At 42.6% G+C, this 12,061-nt stretch overlaps 1 long non-coding RNA gene across 1 annotated transcript; it reads right to left on the minus strand.

The window, feature by feature from the left end:
- Nucleotides 1–5,647: 5,647 nt before the first annotated feature.
- LOC115383665 (uncharacterized) lies at nucleotides 5,648–11,789 on the minus strand. Its single transcript, XR_003930726.1, has 3 exons — nucleotides 11,584–11,789; nucleotides 5,834–5,978; nucleotides 5,648–5,736 (listed from the first exon to the last, which is right to left on the minus strand). It is a non-coding gene; the product is annotated as an uncharacterized LOC115383665 (long non-coding RNA).
- Between the last annotated feature and the right edge of the window lie 272 nt (nucleotides 11,790–12,061).

Genomic DNA, 12,061 nt, shown 5'->3' on the forward strand with positions numbered 1-12,061 from the left:
TGAAAACAGACAGGCGCTTGACCTGCCAGCAGCTGTTGGGAAACATTATTGGCACTCAGAGGAAAGCGATAAACATGAGAAAATCAATGAGATGAGACAAGAATGTGTGTTTGGTAACATCCAGCAACGTTACGAGTCCAAACATTTGGTTGCACAAAGAAATCAGATGGATTTCTCATAAATATATTTGAATAAATACAAAAAAATATAATCTAATAAATTAGAAAAAAAAACTTTTTCAGAAATGAAATTTAACGGCTGCGCTCAATGATAGCCAATAATATTACACTTCCATTACAAATGTCATCTTGACTTTGAATTAATGTAAATTAGATCACAAACTATGACCAAAACATGCAGAAAACTGAAAATTCAGATTTCATATTGTTTTCCTTGCCTATGTAGCTTAAGGTGCAGTCAGCAATTTTGGAGGAGAGGAGTGAGTTCGTTGGCATTTGAAATGAAAACGTATCCAAACCCACTTCTCTCTTCATACTCTACCCCAGACTACACCCCGCCCTTCATACTCACCCCAAGCTCCACCCCTGAAGTTCATGGACGCGCATCATCACGACAACGAGCGTAGAAACTTTGCAGCAGACCAACATGGCGGAAGCCGGACCGTCTGATGCTGAAGGGTAATTTAGCCTATAACAACAGGAGTGGTATTTCGCTCTTTGAAAGTGCATGTGACGAGTTTTATTAGTATTGTAGCAAAGGTATATTATACATTATATATATATATATATATATATATATATATATATATATATATATATATATATATATATACACACACACGCACACACACATACACACACACACCCAGTGGTATGAAAAAGTATCTGAACCTTTTGGAATTTCTCACATTTCTGCATAAAATCACCATCATGTGATCTGATCTTTGTCAAAATCACACAGGAGAAAAAACAGTGTCTGCTTTAACTGAAACCACCCAAACATTTATAGGTTTTCATATTTTAGTTAGGATAGCATGCAAACAGTGACAGAAGGGGGAGGAATAAGTAATTGAACCATCACATGTAATATGTACATGTAACATGTAATATTTTGTGCATGTAAGATGTAAGATGTCCAACATACATCTGTCACACACACATATCAGCTAAATCTAACTATAATGAGCAAGATGAAACAGTAAAAGCTAGTAAAATTTGGTATAAAGTAATCATAGTAAACAAGAAAAATATTAAAAGACAATCTCATGTCAAATTTAGTAATTTCCAATTTACACATCTGCTACATCAACAAAGGCAATGCAGTTAGCAGCCTGACAAACGCACAGTTACATAAATATGTCAATTACGAAGCTTTTATGACAACAAAACGAGTTTAAAATCACAAACGACAGTATTCTGAAATCAAACTCGGACTACTTCAAAATAAAACCTCAAATTAGTCAGAGAATATATTCCTGTAAGTTTCACACTTAAGTACAGCACAACAGTCACTTGAATTACGGTAAATATTTACACTGAGAACATCTTAAAACAGGATACTATTGGCTGGATGTGCTCAACCGTGCAAACTGAACAACTGACATGTATTCATTAGCCGTGTTAATTTTGAAAAATAAAACCACAAACTGTCCAGAAGTGTCCAACAACAAACATGACAACATCTGTGGTTCACCCACTTACAGGGGACGTGAGCTGGGTTTAGACCGTTGTGAGACAGGTTGGTTTTACTGATGAGTCATCATTAACGACCATATGGAGCAGAGAAATCCCTTTTGATTAGTTTTCTTTCATTTAATAATCACAGGTTTTTATTCAGTGATATAGTTCGAACACAAGATGCAGAGGCTACTGTCTTTCAGTCTGACAGGATTAAAAACTGATTAAAAAACAATTTCAAGTGGTCAAATGTGGAGTATTGATGTATTGTTGATTTGACTATTTCAGGTTTGATTTTCTCCTTCTCAATGTCAATCACTGTTGATCAAGGGTCTTTTGTTTTTCTCTCTGTGCCGAGAGAGAGAGAGAGAGAGAGAGAGAGAGAGAGAGAGAGAGAGAGAGAGAGAGAGCCAACATAAATCAGACTGGTTTTAACTGAAACTTTACTCAGTTTGATTTCCTTCTTTGAAATTTGATTTCCAGGGAATTATCTGAAGAAAACTTCTCGTCATTATTAGAAAAGATTAAACAAGATCATAAAAAAATGGAGAATAGGCTAATTAATGTGACATTGGGAGGAAAAACTCATTCTATTTGTGTTCTGCTCTTGGCTTCAGACCAGTTTCAGGACTGACTTCAGGCTCGGTTAAGGTTGGACCTTAAATTAATTTCAGTCTTTGTTTTTGATTTACAAGAACAGAAAAATGAAGTTACAGCCAATTATCTTTACCAGTAATAATTGACATTTACAACAAGTATACAGTGTGTAGAGATTCACCTTCAAGTCTCTGAATAACTTAAGTCACCGTCAGTGAGCAGGTGGAGCAGACCAATCACTTTTATCGATTAGTTTTGCCATTTTTAATGATAACTGGTGTGGAGGCAGTACAAGCATCCTTTTTGGTTCAAAATCTATTTACTGAGAAACATAAATAATGAACATTATAACAGTGAAGGAAAAATAATGCAGACATTTACATAGTGCATACACATAAAACAGGAATATTCACACCCCCACCCAATCTGTCACAGAGCGATCAATATCTCAATAAATCAAACTAAATTGATTATTTGTATTTTATCAAGTCTTGGAGCAGAAACACATTCAATTAGGAAGCAAGTGCAAACATTTGAAATAAGAAATAAATTAATGTCATTTGTGGGGAAAAAAAGAACTTGTTAGTAAAACTGCTGACAGGATTAAATATTGTTAAGATTTCAAATAAATATTTGTCTTTACAGTGAAATAATTCTGCCACAATATGGAGACAGAGTCGACAGTCTTTAGTCTGAGAGGATTAAAACAATAAACAACACTTTAAAGCTGGGGTGGGCGATGTTGTCCAAAAGCACTTTTTGTCATACTGAGTGAAATGCTCCTTGCCCCCTGGGAGAAGTCAATGCATTATGTGGACGGAAAAAGGTGCGGAAAAAATCTGACGACTGTAGCGGCCAAAGGACAGTAAAAACTCCGACAGCTCGAGACAGCAGTCAATCTGAAATATGTAATATTCCGCTCAAAAATGCAATAACTGAACACGGAATGAAAGTATCCAAAAATCCCAGACAAACTCTTGAGCAAAATATGCTGCCAGTCATTCATTCCAACAAAACTGAGTTTAACGGTTGGTCTGCCAGAGATCTGCCCATTCAAGGCAGAGTTCTGTTAAGCAAAGCAGCAGAGATGTGAAGAGAGCATCTGGTTTCTCTTCTTCAGATGTCTCCACACCCGCTTGTTCTCAACTCCATAGAACTCAAATTCAACTTAAAGAATAAACTTCATCACAGTAAAAGATCAGTCCTCATCTGAAGGAGGTCTCAATCCACTGACTTCAACATCATTTCACCAAATTATGAACATTAACTGGGTTAAAAGATTTCTTACGTGTCCAAATAAACATGTGGAATATTATCCTAAATAACCCACTGAAGTCTCTTGGTGGTCTTAACTTCCTATTCTATTTCGTAGGTGCTTAGCCCACCTACGGGCTAAGCACTGCGTGTTTGTCAAACAGCGTGTGTTTGTCTTTCAGTGGCTGTGAGTAGCAGGTCCTGGCCGGCTGAACACCATCGTTGGGAAGTCATTTTACACTGCGAGGACATTTTTGCCCAGTCCTCACAACGTACGTGATGTTAGATTTTTGGGTTAGGGTTAGAATTAGGCTTAGGTTAGGTTTAGGATATGGTTTTGGGTTAGCTGTGTGGGTATACAAGTGTGCGAGAGAGAAACAGAGATGAAGACGGAGAGAGATCGAGACAGAGAGTCATGCAATGTACCTTGTAACTGTATTGAGTTGACCAGTCAGCACCATGGACAGCACCATGCATACTTGATGCATGGGTGTGTGTTCGTGGCTGTCTTTCACACAACATACCTGATAACAGTGGTATTTCAGCACCATGGACAGCACTGTGTTTACTCTATGCATTTGTGTAAGAGTGCGTCTTTCACAAATGTACCAAAAAACTGTATTTTAGTTGAAACTTCAGGACCATGCACAGCACTATATTTACTCCATGCATGAGTTTCTAAGCGTGTGTGTTTGTCTTTCACACAATGTATCTTATGACTGGATTAAGTTGATAATTCAGCACCAAGGACAGCACTATGTTGACCATATGCGAACAGGGGTGTCAAACAGCAGGCCCGTGGGCCAAAACGGACTCAAGAACAATGGACTCAATACATCACTGAGATCCGAGCATCGGCGATGCTGCCACAAAAGCTGACAACCAACATTTCATTGCATTTTGCACCAGAAGCAGCATGAACACTAACTTCCAAATCCCCCATGATGCACCACTCAGCAGTATCTATGAGTCCGAATGTCTATTTTTCCCCAAGGATGGTAGAGCCACGACAGGCCCTTCTCTGTCTCCAATCAGCAAGTACTCGCTGCATTGTACATTGTCATCATTTTCTGCAATAACTGTTTGGTTTTTTTTGTGAAAATGTCAATATCTTCAAACATATCAACAAAGAAAAGTTTAAATTCAAAGGTTATTGTGAATTAAAATGGTTTTGTGAGAATCCCGAAATTTTCATCATCAACACCATAATTCAAATTTTTAACCCACAGGTGTCAAAAACAGTCATGTGAACAGCTACTCTCGACTGAATGGTGACATCTGCGGAGCATTTAATAGTATAGAATGACTGGACAACACATTAATGCACCTCAGATTTTCCAGTGGCTGATAAGCGCACTGCTCAAGGGCCAGGAGGGAACTGTGATCATGACTGCAACACAGATTGTCCTCTCAGTCATAGTCATTGAACTTAAGAAAAAAATGTCATCCAATATGAAGATAATTACTATTATCTTACTATCGTAACAGCAGAATAACTATTGCAACAACACATCATAAGAGTAAAAACTCATCTGTTTCACAACGGTCTAAACCAGCTCATGTTCCCTATTAGTGGATGAACAATCCAACACTTGGTGAATTCTGCTTCACAATGATAGGAAGAGTCGACATCAAAGGATCATCAAACAACATCGTTATGAACGCTTGGCCGCCACAGGCGAGTCGTCTTTCACCATTTGATGAAACTAAATTTCAACTTTTAAAAAATGTCGAGGTTTGTGTGGCTCAAGATGGAGGTGAATCATTTTGCTTCCAAATTGAAGCTAATGAAGTAAAACAATCCACCAAAAATCTTAATTTTTAAATTTCACACCCATTCTAACTAACTTTGCCATGAATGTGTCAAACAACTGTTCTTAGTACAATAATGAACGGCAGACATTTCACACATGTCAGGATCAATGTATTGAGATTTCTTTGTGAGGCAACATCGCCAATACAATTTATGAAGTTTACAAGGACTGGCAAAGATAATTGAAATGAAAAACACCAAATTTTAAGGACAACATACTTTATTCTCCCATGCAATGTTGCATAGAAAACACATTAGATGGATGAAAAATAAAGGTTACAGTTCCTTGGACTCATTGTAGACAATGAAAAGACTTGAAACTGATCCACCATGTGTTTCAAGCCCGAACAGGACGGTCGGTGTTCATCTGTTTGACACTCTTCTGTTGTGGGCCAGTACTCAACCCAGGTCTTCTCATCAAGCATGTACCAAAACCTGAAGAGTGGAAAACAACCAGCCAGATACACAGGAGCTCATGATGAACTGATGTGAGAATAGATGATATGTAGCGGAAAAGTCTTACTGTACGTACGTCTGCTCTTGGTCGTCTCTGCGGATGTCTTGGGACGAGCCCATGATGAGATACGTTTTACCCTTTTGAAGACCTACAGCCCCTCTGCAGTGCTGATGGCTGAGGAACGAGCGCAGTTTACCCATAGGACCAACATCAGTGTTTCCTGCCATGATGACAGCACAGACCACTTCTTTTAATTCCATTTCAGAGACACGTAATGCCTTCCTGTTGGCATTACGGAGTGTGCCGAGTGAGGAACACACCACTGATGACTTTACCTGAGCAGGTGAGATTATTGCTATTTTTTTCTTCAATGAAAAATGAACACTTCATGAAATCTGATCCAGACTGAAAGCAGTCATCCTTAACTATCATTGTAAGTGTGGAGTCGGCTGAATATGTCTCATTTGCAGACACTGCAGAGCCGCAGTGAAGATGTGAACAAAAAAACAGCTGCTTTCTCCAGAGACCATTCTTCAATATATGTTGGTCTCCAAACTCTAGAGCTTCTGATTTGCAGAGAACCTGCACAGCGACTGTTTTCTCCCACCAACCTGGTTTCAGGAAACCCTGAACAAACCAAATCAGACCCTGACAGGTCTGGTCAGACGGGTTCGTCTTCACCTGCAGTCTGCCTGAACAACGACTGGACCCATTCAGCAGCCGCACCGAGTCTGAACACCAGGGTTGGGGAGGAACGGATTACATGTAACAGAGTTATGTAAATAGGATACAAAAGAGACGTAACTGTAATCCTTTATAGTGCATTAAGGAAGTGTAATCTGGTTTCAGGTATATCTGATACAAACAGGATTACTGAGCAGGATTACACTTGAAAATCAGATTGAATATTCCAGACATATGAACTGTCCACAGACTTTACGACCCAAACCATGACACTACCATAGATATATAAAGTGAAGATGCAACAGATGTATGCAAGCAGTGATGGGAGTAACTGTGTTAGTTTGTCTCCACTGGTTTGCCTCATTTCTTTACACAGAAATGACCTTTTCAAAACTCCAAGATCATTTGGCAAAGCAGTCTTACCCCATGTTTCCACCAGACGCGACGCAAATTTTTCGCGCGATGACATTACACACAAAGTGAATGTAATTCCATGATTGTCGCTCAATCTTGAGCGGCGAGCGGTGAAGCGGCGATTGATTTTAGCGAAAATTCGCTTGCCGCTTGCCACTCAAGTTGAAATAATCTAACTTTTCAAGCAAAATTGCTTGTTGATGCGCCAGGACAGTCTATGAGCGTCCTCTTGATACCCCCCGCCAGAGCTTGGAGTGTGGTGATGTTGCAGCGAGCTGTGAGGGTCTTTTGCATTTATACCAGTGACAAAACTCAAGCATCTAGCGCGACGTGGTTTCACTTGTCGCGCGAATGAATTCACGTTCACCGCTTCTGGTGGAAACACAATGTTACAGTTAACCACAACACCAGATTGATGTAGCATTTCCTGTTTGGAATTTTTTCTGTCAAGTGTTCATTTATTTCTTTAATCATATATTTAGTTTTCTAAATAAATGAACATGCATCCTGAAATTCCATTAAGAGGGGATCCAGATTCGTTGACAGATTTAAACACATTTTCAAAAGTATGGTATTGGCCCGAATATAAGATGACTGATTATGAGACGACCCCGATTTTTTAAATATCATTTTGTGAAAATAAGAATATGTGGAGGACAATAAGGTTACTAATAAAACAATTTTTTGTTGTACAATTATCCTAGGAATACTTACAACAGAGATAAGATTTCATGTGATTTAAGATCATGAAATATTACTGCAGCATTAAACTATATTACCTTTCTCAAAATCTCAGGCTATCACTCAGTGAATAAGCAACAAATAAGTAGCCTCAAACCTTCAGTAACTGCATTAATGATGTAAATAACTTTATAACCATCAAATTCAAGTTCTATTCAACTCCATGAGCATTAATAATTCAGTCTAATATATCTTGGCGGCTTGGCAGTTGTTTGTTGACTCTGCTGCGTTGATTACCATCGGTTTAAAGTTGGCATCAACACTTCGCCTCTGTTGTTTGCTCACTTGTCTAGCGTTCCAGCCCCTTTATTCCAGATGGTCACGTTCCTCCATTTTTCATCAGATCACTGTGACCACACACGTCATTTGACTGTCACACTTCATTCGCTTTCTGGTCACCGGTCCTTTGGTGTCATCTAGCGGCACGGATGTGTAACGACAATCCAGCCCTCGATTATAGTACGATCCCATTTTGGAGGATACAGTTTCTGAAAAATATATCATCTTATATCCGGGCCAATGCAGTAATGCAATAGTTACTTTGCCTCATAGCTAGTTATTTTTAAAATATGGTAAGTAAGTTACTTTGTTGAGGGAGTATCTAGAAACGATAACTATCCATACATCCATTTTCCACAGCTTATCCGGGACCGGGTCGCGGTGGCAGCAGTCGAAGAAGAGATGCCCACACTTCCCTGTCCCCAGACACTTGCTCTAGCTCTTCCGAGAGGATCCCAAGGCGTTCCAAGGGTATGTCCTAGGTCATCCCCGGGGTCTCCTCCCGATGGGACATGCCCGGAACACCTCCCCAGGGAGGCATCCAGGAGGCATCCGAGAGGTGCCCAAGCCACCTCAGCTGGCTCCTCTCGATGCGCCCTATCTCTAAGGGAGCGCCCAGCCACCCTGCGGAGGAAACTCATTTCAGCCGCTTGTATCCGGGATCTCGTCCTTTCGGTCATGACCCAAAATTCATGACCATAGTTGAGGATAGGGAAATAGTCTGGCCCCTCTCGATGCGGAGGAGTAGCGGCTCTACTTCGAGCTCCTCCCTGGTGACTTAGCTCCTCACCCTATCTCTAAGGGAACGCCCAGCCACCCTATGGAGGAAGCTCATTTCAGCCGCTTGTATCCGGGATCTTGTCCTTTCAGTCATGACTCAAAGCTCGTGACCATAGGTGAGGCAGGGAACGTAGATTGACCAGTAAATCCTTCTTCACCACAACGGACCGATACAACGACTGCATCACAGCAGCCGCTGCACCTATCCGTCTGTCAATCTCACGCTCCATACATCCCTCATTCGAGAACAAGACCCCAAGATAATTAAACTCCTCCACTTCGGCCTTGAATTTTGAGTCTTTCCACTGACCTGGAGAGGGCAGGCCACCTTCTTCCGGTCGAGGACCATGGCCTCGGATTTGGAGGTGCTGATCCTCATCCCTGTCACTTCACACTCGGCTGCAAACCGCCGCAGTGCATGCTGTAAATCCGGGTTCAACGAAGCCAACAGGACAACATCATCTGCAAAAAGCAGAGATGAAATCCTGTGGTTCCTGAACCTGACCCCCTCTGACCCCTGGCTGCACCTAGAAAATCTGTCCAGAAACATTATGAACAGAACTGGTGACAAAGGGCAGCCCTGCCGGAGTCCAACATGTACCGGGAACAGGTCCGACTTACTGCCGACAATGTGGACCAGACTCCTACTCCGGTCATAGAGAGACTGGACGGCCCTTAACAAAGGGCCCCGGACTCCGTATTCCCGGAGCACCCCCCAAAAGACACCAGGTGGGACCCGGTCGAACACCTTCTCCAAGACCACAAAACACATGTGAACTGGTCTGGTGAACTCCCACGAACCATCGAGCACCCTATGGAGGGTATAGAGCTGGTCCACTGTTCCACGACCAGGACAAAAACCGCATCGTTCCTTCTGAATCCGAGGTTTGACAAACGGTCAAATCCTTCTCTCCAGTAACCTGGAATAGACTTTCCCAGGGAGGCTAAGGAGTGAGATCCCCCTATAGTTGGAGCACACCCTCCGGTCCCCCTTTTAAAAAAGGGGAACCACCACCCCAGTCTGCCAATCCAGAGGCGCCGTCCCTGACCGCCACGCAATGTTGCAGAGACGTGTCAACCAAGACAGTCCCTGCACATCCAGAGACTGAAGGTACTCGGGGTGAATCTCATCCACCCTTGGTGCCTTCCCACAGAGGAGCTTACCAACTACCTCAGTGATTTCAGCTTGGGTGATGGACGAGTCCACCTCTGAGACCTCAGCCTCTGCTTCCTCCATGGAAGACGTAGCGATGGGATTGAGGAGGTCCTCGAAGTGTTCCTTCCACCGTCCTACGATATCCCCAGTTGAGGTCAGCAACTCCCCACCTCCACTATAAACAGTGTTAGTGGAGACTTGCTTTCCCCTCCTGAGGCGCCGGACAGTTTGCCAGAATTTCTTCGAGGCCGACCGATAATCTTCCTCCATGGCTTCTCCGAACTCCTCCAAGATCCAAGTTTTTGCCTCCACAAATGTTTGGGCTGCAGTTTGCTTGGCCTGCCGGTACCCGTCAGCTATTTCTGGAGTCGCACGAGCCAACAAGGCTCGATAGGATTCCTTCTTCAACTTGATGGCAGTCCTTACTTCCGGTGTCCACCACTGGGTTCGGGGGTTGCCGCCACGGCAGGCACCGGAGACCTGACGACCACAGCTCCGAGCAGCTGCTTTGATAATGGAGGTGGAAAACATGGTTCACTCGGACTCAATGTCTCTAGCCTCCCTCGGTATATGAGAGAAGCTCTCCTGGAGGTGGGAGTTGAAAACCATGCTGACAGAGGTTTCCACCAGATGTTCCCAGCAGACGCTCACAACACATTTGGGTCTGCCAAGTCTGTCTGGTTTCCTCCTCCGCCAGTGAATCCATCTCACCGCCAGGTGGTGATCGGTCAACAGCTCTGCTCCTCTCTTCACCCGAGTGTCCAAGACACGCAACCAGAAGTCAGATGACACGACAACAAAGTCGATCATCGACCTCCGACCTCGGGTGTCCTGGTGCCAAGTGCACTTAGGGACACTCCTGTGCTCAAACATGGTGTTCGTTGTGGACACACTGTGTCTAGCACAGAAGTCCAATACCAGAACACCACTCGGGTTCAGATAAGAGTTATAGTTAAATCTGATCTGCTCTAACTATAACCAATTACTTTTTAAAAGTGTCTTGCCCAACACTGATTAGAGTGTGCGCACTGCATTTGAATTAACTGTTCTTCCTTGTGTCCACCAGGGGGCACAGGAAACCAAAGGAGCCCCAATAGTGAATCTATGAAGACCAGCCTGCTTCCAGCTGATCAAGCTCCTGTACAGTTCACCTCCATGGAGCACAGCTCCTCCTTCAGTGATTGCTTCCTGAACGCTTGTCCACATTGGCCACAGCAACAACCGTTGTTGGTATTAACTGAGGCTGAGCACAGAGTTCAGCAGGTATTCACAACGGTGAGAGCATTTTGTGTTTGTGGTGTGTGAGAATTGTCAGTACACTGACTGGATGAGGCATTATATTTGTCCTCGTCTTTTTTTCTGTTTACTGGTATAAAATTAAAACTGCTCTGGTACGTAACCTTTATATTTTATTTCAGCAGTTAGAGTAAGTCAGTGGTAAGAGGTCAACCAGAGGAAACACTGGAATCTCAGCAGAAACAATGAAAATCAGAGGAAAACTAGAATCTCAAGAGAGACAGTAAAAATAGAGGAAATACAAAATCTGAGTTAACAGCAGAAGCTCAGTGCAACTCCAGGAGTTGTCTATTTTTATCTATCTATTCTATCCTCAGATTTTAGGTTTTTTTCTGACATCATTTTGTTGGAGACCAATCAGCTGATCTCTAGTTTGAATAGCAAACTGAAGGAGCAGAGAAGCAGCAAAAAATTAATCTGCTGTAAAACCAGGAAGAAAATATTGATATTTTTTTTTTAAGTCTGCAAAACATACCTGAGCAGGTGAGTTTCAGGATGAGAGAGGAGAAGAATGATGCCACACAGTTCGACAGATCAGATCCAGATTGAAAACATTCTGAGTTGATTCTCCACATAGATTGTCCTGACACAACAGTTGGTTGTACAGAAACAGCAGAGCTGCAGTTCAGATGTTCACAGATGAGAGCTGCTGTCTTCAGGTTGAATCGATTATTCATCACAGGTCTCTGTTCACCAAGATGTTTCAGCTCCAGACTTCCCGCACAGCGACTGGCTCTTCCCACCAACCTGAACTCATCGACCCCTGAACCCAGAGCAGAGAGAGAAGAGTGAGAGGATGAAGTGAGTGTGAAGAGAAGAGGAGTGAAAGCTGCAGCTACTCTTCTACCTGAGCAGGTGAGTCCAGCAGCTTTACCAGGTGAGCAGCTGCTTCTAGCTGAGCCTGAGCTTCTACAGTCCAGCAGAGCAGACTCATGGCCTCCACACTGGAACTC

Source organism: Salarias fasciatus, assembly GCF_902148845.1.
Source record: "Salarias fasciatus chromosome 23 unlocalized genomic scaffold, fSalaFa1.1 super_scaffold_20, whole genome shotgun sequence".
Classification (NCBI taxonomy): domain Eukaryota; kingdom Metazoa; phylum Chordata; class Actinopteri; order Blenniiformes; family Blenniidae; genus Salarias; species Salarias fasciatus.